General features: G+C 43.1%; 1 protein-coding gene across 1 annotated transcript in view; it reads left to right on the plus strand.

Annotated features, from left to right (window-relative positions):
• Positions 1-636: 636 nt before the first annotated feature.
• SASH1 (SAM and SH3 domain containing 1) overlaps positions 637-14,497 on the plus strand; it is a 65,217-nt gene continuing 51,356 nt past the window's right edge. Inside the window, 3 exon segments of the mRNA XM_009324122.1 lie at positions 637-681; positions 803-852; positions 13,191-13,231. The gene's annotated coding sequence lies outside the window, so the exon portion shown is untranslated.

A 14,497-nucleotide genomic window follows, 5' to 3' on the forward strand; every position in this document is an offset into this window, starting at 1 on the left:
GGGACTCGCCTCATCTAACTTGAGGCAGCTGAAACCTGTCGGGTGAGTTGTTCTGTAAGAGTTCCTGACTCTCTCCATCCACTGCAAAGGGAGCCTGGATGACCGAGTCCTGGAGTAGATGGTTATATCCTAGATGTTTGAAGGAAGGTGATTTGAGTTACATCCTGTTGACAAATTTCTGTGTGAGGAACAGGCCTTGCTGAAATGTATCTGAATCCTCTCAGTATTTTTAGCTCAGAGAATGGTCTTTTAATGCCAGATTTTCCCTGTGTATTCTTCCTGAAGGTAAATTTTGGGAAATTGCACTTGAACTTAGATTAACAAATTGTGTGATCATCTAGTGAAAATAACACATTCCTCTTTCTATTTTGTTTTGAATCAATTCTATCTGGCAATTTTACCTTCTTCTATATTCTCCAGTGATAAGGATGGAATTAGGTGTTTTACTGGAGTATTTCAGAATTTATCCTGAAAGTGGTTCCTTCTGGAGAGGATAATGTTTCCCATTTGAATGGTTTTGCGGTAGTCCTAGGTTCTGTTACCCTGTTTCTTCTTCCCTTTTTCTCCCCTTCAGATTTCTTCTTTCTATCTTTTGGATAGTTCATTAACCTGACATCTGTTCTGTTGTAGGAGAAACCTGATGCCAGCCCCACACCTCTACAGCTGCGATCCCAGATTGAGGTTAGCACTTTGATTTTGATCATCCATTTTTGTTTGTTTGTTCTTTGATTTGATATTCTGCATAAATTGGGCAAAGGCTGCTCTCGTGTCTGCTCTCACTGCTGTGTGTCTTCTCTTGCAGGAGTCACTTGGTCTCAGCAGCACCGCGTCAACACCTGACACTGAAAGAAAGTAAGTGAAGGTACAGGAGGTGAGAAAAGAGGGAGGAGGAATTTGGTGTGTTTCCTTTTTCCTTGGGGTAAATTCATTTTAGACTGTATTGGTGTTTCAAGGTTTCAGATTCAGCCACTATTAATGAAACCCCTTTTGGAACCTGTTCTTTCTCTCGTTCTCTTTTGGCCTTTTATTTTTTTTGTTTTTTAGATCAAGGGAGGGTTATCTTTTTCTCTTCTCTGTGAGCACTTGGGGTGTGCATACACCAATACGACTGGTAGTCATTTTTGAGGAACATCACGGATTTCACATTCTCTGCAAATCAAACCTGTTTAAAAAATAACTTTCTGTGACTAGACCTAAATGCAGCCAAAAAGAGATAGGAGAGGGGAAGGGAGAGTTACAAACTTAAACCACTTTCCTTTTCCTGTGGGCTCCTGGGTTTGTAACTGTGCTTTTGAAGAAGGTGCCAAGGGAATGAAGTATTTAAAACCAAGTTAAAAGGAGCTTTAATTTTAGCAGTCCTTAATAAAAACCTCTCTGTAAGGACTGAGAGGGTTTCTGTTTACTGTCACCTCCTGCTGCAATGCGTGTGCTTGTTTCTGCGCCTCCTTCCTTTGATCTCAAGATCTTGGATCCTTACTGCTAAGGGTAACGTGCAGCAGTGCATGAAGACAACCGACACTGTATTTCCAATTGCGTGCGCTTCGTGGGGCAGTGCCAGCTGGACTGGTTCAGAGGGAGTACATGTTGTGATGTGACGCACTTTCGTAAGGTTTTACAGTCCCACATTTGAATATCTTCTAGTGATTCAGCACTGGACTGTAATAGGAAGGTTGTAAGAAATTGCTGCCTTTGCTCTTGCTAGTTCAGTAGAAGGCGTGTCAGTCCCAGAGGCAGCTGTGGTAGATGCAGGGTGTGGGACTCGCCTGAGCACCGGCTATGTTAAAGTCAGGTGCATGGTAGGGAACAGCTACGTAGGGGCTTCCTGTGGGATTGTCTGAAAGCTGATTCATGCTAAAGATCTTGGAAAGCGATAAATTATCTTTTAGAGATGCCTTGTCTCCCTTAATCGCTCACAGAGAAAGCAGTAATGGTTTGCTTGAGGTAGATGCTCGTTTTCGAAACAGCTTAAGACAGATAAGGTGAATTTTACCTTGAGTACCATCACTGCCCCTGTGTTACATGCTGTTAACAGAGAGAGCCTAGAAGGCTTAGATTATAAAAGTGGTGCTTCAGATATTGAAACATGGAAAAGTTTTCTTCAAGGATACCTCCCTGTCTAACATTATAATGAAACCAGAAGTGCCAAGTGGATGGGAACATTATGAGAACTATAATCTGGGAAGTAAGCCGCCAAGGTTATCCTATAATCATAATACTTTTCTCTCAGACTCAAAGAACTTTCCCCATGGGTGAGTATCATCATCCCACCTCAGGTAATAATGAGATAAATATCTCGCAGCAGGGCAGCACACAACTGGGAATAAACTCCTTTTACAAGTTCTAGCCAGTTTCCTAAAATGTGTCTCTGTGTAGGTGTTGTACCAGAAATAACTGAGTGAGAAGACAGTATCTACAAAAACATCTTCTGAGTGACTGTATTCCGAGAGAGCCCATTTACCTCACTGAAAGGCAATTAACCTCATTATCTTAGTTCAGATGGAAGGGACCTGTGATTTTTTTGTGGACCTTTCAAGAATGGAAGTGTCCTGTTTGAGAATTTGTCTGTTAGCTGAAGGGCGTATGTGATTAACCTGATCAGATATATGAAACTGGCGCAGGGCAGGTTGTGCCAAATATTTACGCAGTAAGAAACAAGGCAATGTGATGCATGCTAATTGAGCAAGGTGCTGAAAATAATAAATGATATCTACTCAATACCATACAAATTATTCAAAACCAAAATTATACAGGCCTATGCCTATTAGTGACAGCTTGCCGCATCAGTGCTGGTTTCATCCTTCTAGCTTGGAGGGCTGAATTGTCACAAGAATGCCTCTTCCAGGGAGGCAGAGTTTATAAAATTGATCTGCAGGAAAATGACCACTTCAAGTCCATCCGATACGTCTGTACTTGTTACTAACATGTTGAATTTGGTGTTTTTCAGGGGAGGACAGCATGTTGGCTCTAGAGGTTTTTTTGGGGTTCAGTGTTTAGTTTATGGCTTTCATCTGAATTTGGAGAGAGCGAGCAGCTGGCTGGAACATGGTTGCTCTCGGTAGCTCCCTCGCTCAGCGCTGCTGCCTGCACACCCTGCAGCTTAACGCTACCAAGGTCTAAAGTTTTAAAATAACACACCTGGATGGATGGTTGTTTGATTTGCCAGAGTTGAGAGATTCCAGACAGGAAGAGGCTTTGAGGGAGTCTGGAAGACGCTATGTTTGTTTTAACCTGGCTTGGTTTTCCTTTTCTGTGGTGCTCAACTGAAGGGAGAGCCTGACAGGCTCCACTGTACACCACACTGAAAACAGATTAGCCTTCGTGCTCCATGGTAGGAAAAAATCCTGTTTGTGTGGACAAGCAGTGTATGTTCGGTCTTGCCTCAAGTCTTACTAACCCTGCTGCCCAGTCTGTTCAAAGGCAGCGTGAAATTAGTCGGTGCCCTCAGTCCAGCAAGTTGCTCAACAAGTATCTGTCTAGTGGGTGATGTGCTGTTACACAGAAGAGCAGCCGTAGTGCCTGGAGGGAGGCAAAAGGGGTTAAACAAGCCTGAAGGCAGAGTTGCTTGTCACTTCAAGTCATGGTCCTTCCAAAAGGCATTTGGGGCAATACTCCTTCCTCTGTTGCTGACAACTCTGTTCCTGTTAATTAGATGAAGCTACAAAAAAGACTGCACATATGAACCTGCTCTGTGCATTATAAATGCCCTACCAAAGATGGTTTTTGTTCAATTGATTCTGATAAAGAGAGAAAAATCTTCACTGTAAAAAAGGCCTCTGAGATTTATATGAATAACAGAAAGGGTACTGATGTGGCCTGAAGAGCTATCCGTAAACAACAGAAAACAAAGTCATGTTTGTTCAAGCTTCACCTCACAATTGCTCTGATTTTTTGGCCATACTGGAGTTCCTTCTGTAAATTGAAACAGTTGGGCGGGCTTCAGAATCATATAATATTCAGCAAATAACGCAAAGCGTGGAATGAGATGTTTGTAGGTTTCTTCTCTTAATAATAAATTTCATTTCCCCCTGCTCTTTCCAAGATTCCCATCTTTTAAACTGCAGTCTTGCTGTCAGTTGTGGTGCTAGCGTAACTTTGCAGATTCTCAGCGTGCCTTCAGCGAAGTGGCAACAGCATCTTTAACAGTGATACTATTCATTTTAAACAACAATCTCCCCATAACTGCAGGTGCTCCTATATAGGCACACTGACTTCTGCTTTTGCTAGAAGAATCATCAATGTAACAAATATGCAGTGAATGTGTTCTTAGCAGTTACTATTGCTTCTTTGTCCCCATACCATGTTGATCTGGGGATGTATCGTATATACAATCCCTATTATTTCCAAGTGATGGCAACACCCCAAGGATGTTTACTTAGGCAGGGGACTGAGCAGGGTTTTCTCATAATTGTAAACAGCATTTAAAACAATGTAATCCAACTTTTAGCCTGTTCCCGGTTTGGAGTATTCAAGTCTACATGACAGACTGATGAGCTCTGCATGTTTGCCAGGAAATCCAGGTTAAACCCAGTCCCCTGAACTCAGGCTTCTGCATCCTGACTCTCATCCTGTTTTTAGAAGAACTGGGGATGTTGCAGAGGGGAAGTTGTGCGTTTTCCCTCTTGGGAAATAGATCTGTTTGCTGTCAGTGTTCGCTCCAGCGGCCTCTGGGCAAGTTTCAAATGTGGTGTATCAGAGAGCTGCCAGGAAAGAGAAGGAAGTGGGTGAGAGACCCAAGAGCACTGCATACAGATGGGATGAGGTACAGTCACTCCTATATACTTTTTTTTTTTTTTTTTTTTTTGCAGCTGCTAAAGAAAGGAAGGAAAAAAAACAACTCATGGGGCAGCAGTTGTGGCTGTATCTGGCATTTCGCAGGCATTCCCACCGCCTTCGCATGGCAGTAGTGGGTGTTAAGAATTGTCACCTCCTACATGAGTCACCTGCTGTTTCTTGAACTGTACCAATCAAACACACTCCTGACCAAGTAAATGGTCATACTTCATATTAAGCGCCACAGTTCATCCTGCTGTACTCCTCAGCCTGCGGCACAGTACAGTTTAAGCGTTCTCAACCCTGTGATCCTCAGGACCTAAATCCCAGACTCTGCCAGAGCTGGGAGCTGAGCAGAAACAGACTTGTCAAGCAGAAGGTACTGGAGAAAAGCATGCACGTGTGGGGTGCAGGCGGCACAGGGCAGCATTGCTCGGGGGCTTTGCATTCCCCCGGCGTGGGGGAGCTGCTGTGCCTCCAGCAGCTGTGTCCTCAACTGCCTGCTTCAGCTGCTCCCAAGAGTGAATGTCTTTGTCATCCTCTCTGCGTGTGCAGGACGTACGTCTTAAACTGAGCCCCTCACACGTTGAGTTCATACAGTTTGACCAGATCCCTGATGGCTTGCTGGGAATGTCAGAGGACGAGTTGTAGGCTGCTCGGGCATTACGGCTTTCTCTGAGGTTGTTAGCAGGCAGCCGGTGAGGCCACAACACAAGTGGCTGGCGTCTGCATGGTATTTATATAGGCACACTGACTTCTGCTTTTGCTAGAAGAATCATCAATGTAACAAATATGCAGTGAATGTGTTCTTAGCAGTTACTATTGCTTCTTTGTCCCCATACCATGTTGATCTGGGGATGTATCGTATATACAATCCCTATTATTTCCAAGTGATGGCAACACCCCAAGGATGTTTACTTAGGCAGGGGACTGAGCAGGGTTTTCTCATAATTGTAAACAGCATTTAAAACAATGTAATCCAACTTTTAGCCTGTTCCCGGTTTGGAGTATTCAAGTCTACATGACAGACTGATGAGCTCTGCATGTTTGCCAGGAAATCCAGGTTAAACCCAGTCCCCTGAACTCAGGCTTCTGCATCCTGACTCTCATCCTGTTTTTAGAAGAACTGGGGATGTTGCAGAGGGGAAGTTGTGCGTTTTCCCTCTTGGGAAATAGATCTGTTTGCTGTCAGTGTTCGCTCCAGCGGCCTCTGGGCAAGTTTCAAATGTGGTGTATCAGAGAGCTGCCAGGAAAGAGAAGGAAGTGGGTGAGAGACCCAAGAGCACTGCATACAGATGGGATGAGGGACAGTCACCCCCATAAACTTTTTTTTTTTTTTTTTTTCTTTGCAGCTGCTAGAGAAAGGAAGGACAAAAAACAACTCATGGGGCAGCAGTTGTGGCTGTATCTGGCATTTCGCAGGCATTCCCACCGCCTTCGCATGGCAGTAGTGGGTGTTAAGAATTGTCACCTCCTACATGAGTCACCTGCTGTTTCTTGAACTGTACCAATCAAACACACTCCTGACCAAGTAAATGGTCATACTTCATATTAAGCGCCACAGTTCATCCTGCTGTACTCCTCAGCCTGCGGCACAGTACAGTTTAAGCGTTCTCAACCCTGTGATCCTCAGGACCTAAATCCCAGACTCTGCCAGAGCTGGGAGCTGAGCAGAAACAGACTTGTCAAGCAGAAGGTACTGGAGAAAAGCATGCACGTGTGGGGTGCAGGCGGCACAGGGCAGCATTGCTCGGGGGCTTTGCATTCCCCCGGCGTGGGGGAGCTGCTGTGCCTCCAGCAGCTGTGTCCTCAACTGCCTGCTTCAGCTGCTCCCAAGAGTGAATGTCTTTGTCATCCTCTCTGCGTGTGCAGGACGTACGTCTTAAACTGAGCCCCTCACACGTTGAGTTCATACAGTTTGACCAGATCCCTGATGGCTTGCTGGGAATGTCAGAGGACGAGTTGTAGGCTGCTCGGGCATTACGGCTTTCTCTGAGGTTGTTAGCAGGCAGCCGGTGAGGCCACAACACAAGTGGCTGCTGTCTGCATGCTATTGTCTCTGCAGGAGAAAGTATTGACTGAATCTGTTTTTAAGGATTTTCTGTAATGGATGTGCCACAGTAAAGCCAGTTACCATCCTGTGGTATAAACTTGAACTCCAAATTAGCCTAAGGCTGGGAGAGTGCCTGCAGTTCGGTGTTCCCATCTTCCACAGTGATTCTCAGTGAAAGCAGCAGTCTCTTTAAAAATGGCTTTCATTTTGCAAAAGGGTTCATGCAAGCCTCAATTCTGCCCCCTTTGGTACACTAATCTACTGGCCTTTGCCAGTAGTTTTTAACACTAGATTTCCTAATCCTCTTCCCCTGCAGCATCCAAACTGCAGGTCAAGCTTTGAATGCAGAAGGTCATTAAATCATCCCTCTAGGTCATGGATGGGGGGGGCTTAAATTCCATCACGTATGATTCTGGCAACTTCTCAAGGTGTCCACGTTAACTTTGGCAGGTATTCGTAAGCTCATCTGCAAAGAAACGGGAACGCGGCTCTGACAGAGGATGCAAGGCAGAGAGAGGGCAGAAACTGAGAAGAACAAAACAGAAAACAAACAAATCCCCCAAACCAAGGATGCTAAAGGCTGCACTTAATTATTAACAGAATAAATCGTTCCTTTTGTATAGTTTAAAAGTAGAAAGGAATATTGGAAGAAAAAAGAAGTAAGAGCTTGCTGTACTTGAGATGTCTGCATTTAAGATACTTTTTTTTATACCCCATGCTTGCAGGAATCGAAAAGAATCAGTGAATGTGTATGGCCCTGTTTTCATTTGTTTGAGGCCTGATTTAGTCAAAGCCAAATTATTCATGCTGCCTTTAAACAGCCTTCTCAAGAGAAGTAGGGCAGGAAACTCCCACAATAACCCGCACAATGGGAGCAAGAGGCTAGCCAAACGCTGGCTGGGACACGTGAGGAGGGAAACCAGTGTGCCTTTGAGCAGCTGGAAGAAGGTTTCAAGCCTGGTAATGTTGTATGAGGAAGCATGAAGGGCGCCTTTCACGAGAAAGGCCGACTTGTCGCAGCTAGTTGACACAGCACAGAGTGAGCAAATGCACGCAGGACGGGGTGCATTGCATGCAGTACATTGGGCCCTGCTCTTTGCTATCAAAGAGTTTTTAGCTGACAATTATCTCCTCCTGGCTGGGAACCACCGGTCGGTTATTACATACGTGACGTAGCTTCATCTGCCCGCTGCCAGTCACCGGACCGAGTCCGTGGGACCAATGTGGTGGCTTCTGTGCTGGTGGTGGCAGAAAATACACATACGCACGCACGGCCCACAAGCAGCTCAGTGTTTGTTTCCACTGAGAAAGTTTTGACCTGCTTAAAGAGCCATTGCTATGGAAACCTAATGAGAAGATAATTGAATGAAACGTCTTTGCTTTCCATCCCTTTCTCACACTGGTGCCAGCAAGGTCAGAACCTTGCAGGCCTGCTTTCTCTTCAGGTTCATGCAAATTTGATAAAAACACCAAAGGCCCATTTTCTTCCCTGTGCCAGCTCCAGTTAGATAAATTTATCTTGTATTCAGTCAGGAGCAGTTACAAGTCTGTCAGTTTTTCATGCTAATTATGTGACTGGGCCATTTCTAATGTACACGGATAACCAAATGGCTTTGCAGCAGAGCCAGCGTGCACTTCTGCATTGGTTTATTCACCGCTATGAATGCGCATAATATTTGTAGGTTGAAAATCCCATCCAAAGCATTTTCCTCAACGGGCTATAAATAGTCATTGGGAGGGAAAAAGAGGGCCACTATCAGTTTATTGAAGATCATAACGGTAGTGGTTTCATTATCAGATGGTGCTATGCACCTGTGGATTTTATGGTCCATAAATGAGATGCGGCAATGTGTTAAAGCACATCTGCATTTAAAATACTTAGTTGAAACAAAAACCCATCAGAAATCCTGTCATTCTCGGTTCCCATGTTTGTTCTGTTTCGAGAATGATGAGCTTTCAAAAATCAACAGGCGCATTCATGAAAGCAGCACATGGTGTCATTTGTTTCCTTTCCCAGTTCTGCGGTGTACCAGCATATTCACATCGCGGGGCACGTGTGACTGTCTCTTGTAATATCAACTGCTCTGTATGTGAGATAAGGCCCGGTGTTTTTCTGTCTGAGATCAGAATCAGTCCAGAGTTAACAAGGAAAGCTGTAGCCTAGTAGCTCGATACAGCCTAGTTAAAACCCGTCACAATAATCAGATACAGTCTCACTTGGCTTGTGACACAAATGTGTGCATTTGTTCTTCCTTGCATGCCAAGTTTTGGAGCCCACCTCCAGGATTCGAGGGTTAATTTATAAAAGAGAGGGATTGCTTAGGTATAGCAAGGTCACCCCCACTGCAGCTCTTTTATGGAAAGATAGATTCAAAGACCGTTTTGGATGCCTGGCTTTGCCATTGTTCACACAAAAGCCACAGGCTGCAAAAGAAGAACCAGAAGTGCCCTCCAGAGGCAGTCCTCATGTTCAGATCTTTGTTGTCAAAGACGACTGGTCTGGTCTCTATCTTTCAAGCATCCTCTGAAAAGCAGTTAGTTAGTTTTTAAAGCTGCCCTCCCTTTCTCTACCTGCTGTTGGAAGTTTGTCCAAATAGTTAGGAAATGTTAACTCCTCTTTTCTAATTTCTTTCCAGCTTATGTCTACTTGTTCCTGTGCCTGATTTATTAATAGGCAGTAAATTAATCTTCTTGCAGCTTTCAATTTTGACAGACGGAACAGGCAAAACTTTTCTAGCTTTCTCTCGTAAGATAAGCTGTCCGGTTTCCTGACTATTCTAACAACTTTTCTCTTTTCCGCTTCTCGTTTGAATTCATCTTTCTTGAGCATGAGTAGTGATGGTTATACAGCTATTCCCATATATATTCATTCTTTGTACTGCCATTGGAGTTTCCCATCCTTATGCCTTTTAGAATTAACGTGCTGTTTTTTTCTCGGTCATCATTTTTCAGCTGGTATCCCCAGGTACTCTGTAATTTGCAAACCTCCAGCATTTGAAAGGCTGACTTTTGTGTCAGTCCTGTTTGCGTACTTGCACATTTTAGCATTGAATGTAAAGTGATTTCTGTTAAGCTAGTCTTTCTAATCAGCTAGTTCCTGGTCCAGGTTCTCCACTCCGGCTGTTGGTTACTGCATTTTGTGTCACTGATCACTGAGTGGTCTGATGTAATTTACTGAACTCCACTGAAACCCATCATCTCTCTAAGGCAGTAATATTTGGTTACTCCCAAAAGTAGCTCTATTTTTAGATTATCTATTGTGCGGCCTTTTTTTCCCCCTCATTTCTTTATTTCAGCAGTTTGGCTCCAGGAGGCCCAAAGTATCGGCCTAGAGATGGTTTTGAATTTGTGAGATTAATGGATTAAAGTTTTGACCCCTTCTGCAGCTCGCTTCCAGAGATTATGAATTGATAAGAAAGTACTCCTTACCTCTGGCCATAAATCTTTTTTTCTTCCTTCTTGTCTGAACGAGAACATTTCAGCAGAAGAATACATTTCTTCTGCTATATGCTGTGACAGAGTACATTTCAAGTGAAGGCTTGCTAATGAAGTTGTACATCAGACCACAACAAAAATGAAGGCCTCCACAGTGGAGTAATGGCATTTGGCTCCCTTTCAGACACGCAGTGCTGAAACTTCTGCCAAGTGTCGCTGCATCATTAACTTTCAGTGCAAGTTATCAGTCTATGAATGGAGGAACACAAATCACTTTCAGTGCACGTTCACAGAGGAGCTGCAGATTTAACAGAGTAAGGGAGTGTAATTGGCAAATCAAACATACAGCGACTCTGAGGTACTCTGGAATTTTTCACCAGACATCTAGGAAGTAAAACGCTTGATTGATTTCACTAAGGATTTTTAGGCGTCAGAGTTGTCTGGTGGAACTAAAAAGCAAGTGCCTTATCAGGCTCTATGTTGTAGGTTTTGTTGGCATTTCCATCTCTTCAGACCAGCTGTTAGCATTTTCAAGGTCAGCCCAGGCATGGAAGATTTCCTCTTTAGGGAATGCATGAAACGATAATTGGAATTTGCATCCTCTGATGAAACTCAGCATAGTTCTTAAATCAGTTATAAATGAGAAGGTGGTCTGCTTGCTGTGGATCCTATTCTTCTCCTCACCCGTGTAACTCAGGCGTGTCAGAAGTTTGCTCCTACTGCTCTTCGCCTTCTTTGGAGGCCAGTGTGCAACGAGTTGGTGGCCTCAGGCTAATTCCCAGTGAACAGATGTCCATATCACAAACATTGCCGCTACACCTGCTACTTACTCGCGTCGTTGTTGGCAACTGTGCAAGAGAAGGATTAAAATGGATTTGGAGGCTGAAGAGCACAAGGGACTGCCTCTCCACTTGGAGGCTGATTTCACTAGTGAGGCAAAGTTCTGATCATTAACAGATTTCATTTTCGAAGGACAGTGATTTGGTGCATTTCATGGGTACTAAATTAATTTAAGATAAATAGAATAACTGCTTGACGGGGTGAGATCTGTGCTCGGGTGCAAAACACGTAGTGGATTAATTCTGTCAGTTCCAACAGAACTTGGCTTTCTTTTTACTTGGTTGTCTCCATATACAAGTCCACATACTTTTTACCTGATTTACCTTTATTTAGAAAAATACTTTTAAGTGTCTGGATGAAATCCTGGCCCTCTTGAAAGTCTTTACATTTTGACAGTGGCTTTTCTGGAGTTTTCACCCAGAAAGTATGGGGTTTGTATTTTTCTCCTGCATTTGTTATTCAGGCTTCTTAAAAACTAAGCATTTGGTGGCTTATCACCTACATCATTAACTTTTACCCTTCAAGGGTAAACTTTATCAGCAGTGAAAACACTAAATGTCTCCCTCTGCCTGGTGCGCTACAAATCTGAAATTTGGTTGCTTCAATTGGTTTGCAGTTTGTGCTGGATTAAATTTCTAACCGGTCTGAGGTTGAAGGAGGTTACATTTCAGAGCTCCGCTGTGCCAAACTCTCCTTGTCTCGATGAATTACTAAATCAAACTGAAACTTCATACTGTCTCATTTCCCCTTTAATGATGTCTTTGCAAGTTGATGAGCATGTTTTTCATGCTTACAAAACGTTGGCCAGTAATTGCTTACATCTTCTAAACCCTGAACTGGCTTGAACTAAAATTTTCCTTCCAGTGGTTTACTGAATTATTCAAAAACTCTTCATTGCCCTCTTCTGGGGGTCTAAGAAAACGCAAGGAGCCTGTGCAAACGCTGCGGATAGCAACTACAGTATGGCATGCATGTATTATTATATGGCCTCATTCAAAGAACGATTTGGCTTGAGGTCTTCTTGGTATGCTGGGGTACGCATGTTTCCGTTCTGCATGGCTGCAGTACAGTCACCGCACAACGGGGCATTGTCATGTCATGGGGCCAAGCTCTCAGCAAAGACACTGCAGTAATGCTTTGCACTTGGAGCCTCCAGCAAAGCCATTGAAGCTGGCAGAAGTCATTTCGCTGGCTTGGCGCAGCTTGGTTAAATAGCGATTCCCATCGGAAGGCTTCAAAGAATTGCACAAGATTTAGTAATTTCTATTAGCTCCATTTATACAAACAGAAAAAAAGGCAATGAAGGGGGGCAATGTCTCATCAGAGATCCCACAATGAACCATTGGCACCGAGTTGGAATCCATTATGGAAAACTAGTTCAATGAACATAAAGACCAAGAATGAAAGATTTACTTACTAGTTTTGTTTGTAAAGTCCATGTTCTGTTAAAATAAGTCTCTCCAGCTAGCTTTTGAGGAGGGGAGTATACACTGGTGTGGAAAAGCACACAGAAGGGACTCAGGAGAAAGAAGCTGTCACCTCCAGTCATCTGGGGTTGCGTTTCATAGGGTCTTCATAGGGACAGGCTTTCTTCACCTTGTCTTTAAAAGGATCTTTACTTCTCTTTTCTACACAGTGGTTTCTGAAAGTTTAATGAATGCATATTTATGAAGCATTTTCAGATAAAATCCAAATAGGCTGAAAACTGTTATACAGTTAAACTAATACAGCATCCCATTGCTACAGTTTCTAAGGCAGCCAAAATACTGTTTTACACAAATGGAAAGGGGGAAAGTATGCGAAAAAGTGTTTTTCTGGGGGATCCCTAGACTCCTTTGCCTTAACCATAGGTTTCTGTTGGTACGTATTTTTCTATGCTGGTCACAAAAGGCACGTTTAAGAGGAGAACTCAGTTACTGTGGTCAGACCAGTGGGTTCAGTTTTTGTTTCCAGCTTGCTGTGTTGGGAAGAAAAGGGAAGAGAAAACAGCTCATGATACATTGTTTGGAAACTGTAATTTACTGTAATCAGACAGCTCCTATGAAATGTGAGAAGCCTACATCAATAAGTCCATTTCTCTTTTTTGTCCTAGGCTCTCCATTCATAAATCAAGTTTGGAAGAAGGCTCTGTAGGTCAGTATATTTCATTTTATTTGATACTCCTATGGAATTCTTAAACTGGTTTTGAGTTTTGCTTGTGCTGGGATGTTGAAGAGCTGAGTAAACACAATGCTGGCAGAAGTCAGCAGCATGTTGTGTGGGGCCTGGGGAGGTGAGTCTTAGCAGCTTTAAAAGTTAGATGCTGGGTGTCTCAGTGATCAGAGAGACTGCCCATCCAGCATTGTCATGTGATAAATATGCATCTTTTGACTTGTTGTATCGAATTTAAAATGTCTGCATGTTAGATCACTGTTAGCCTATCCGTCTGTACTCTGAAAATTACCACCACCAGTGAATAACTGGGGTTTCTGTTATTTTTGTTCATGTCACGCCAGAGTCTCTTCCTTTGTTTCTGAAATATTTTGCATTCTTAAATATGTATTTGTTTTCCATTGTCTTTCACTTTGTCTTTTTTTTTTTTTTTTACTTACCGTAATTAGTTCATATTGCTATCTTAACTTATTAGCTGAGCTGATACAATTTTGGAAAAATTTTATTTTGCTCATTGGAGAGGAAAACGAAAACTGGGAGGTTGGTTTGTTTCTTTCTTTTTAATTTTTTTCTAGGGACATTCCACACAATCTAAACTTAAGCTGTGTTTCAGAGAGTCAGTAAACCCAGCTCTAGGGCTTCTAGGGTGATGAGATCCAAAATACTGTAGTCACACGCTGAAACTCAGTGGCACGGTATAAGCTGTGTTCATTTGAGTTTTTCAAAAGCAGAGGGATGAAGTAGCTCTGTATCAGTAGCATTTCTGCCAGATCAGGCACAGTGTGTTCTTTTGCAGATGGCATAAACTTTACAGCATGTGCCCTGGTTAATCCAGTGGAACACAGTTACGTGCCTAACCTTGAGCCAGATTCCCTTCTTTTTTAGAACAAATTATTTACTTCTGGATCATCAAGCCATATGCAGATCTGATATTAATGGACATGGAGACCCAGCCTTGTACAGTCCAGCCATACAGAGAGCAAGAGTCAGATGTAGCTGATGGTCTCACAAAATTTCTTATGCCAAGTAGCAGGATATGCATGTGTGTTTGTGTGTATGTGCGTGCATTTATATATATATGTAAAGTATTTCTCTTCTGTATCGATATGCACACGCATATTAGAAAATTACTTATCTAAGTTGTGGCTTAGGCTGCATAATTGTGGTTCAGTTAACGAGAATAAACCAACAAAATACTTCAAAAACACATCCAGACTTGACATTAACAAGTCAACAGATACCAAAATG

Source organism: Pygoscelis adeliae, unplaced genomic scaffold (assembly GCF_000699105.1).
Source record: "Pygoscelis adeliae isolate BGI_AS28 unplaced genomic scaffold, ASM69910v1 Scaffold105, whole genome shotgun sequence".
NCBI classification, from domain to species: domain Eukaryota; kingdom Metazoa; phylum Chordata; class Aves; order Sphenisciformes; family Spheniscidae; genus Pygoscelis; species Pygoscelis adeliae.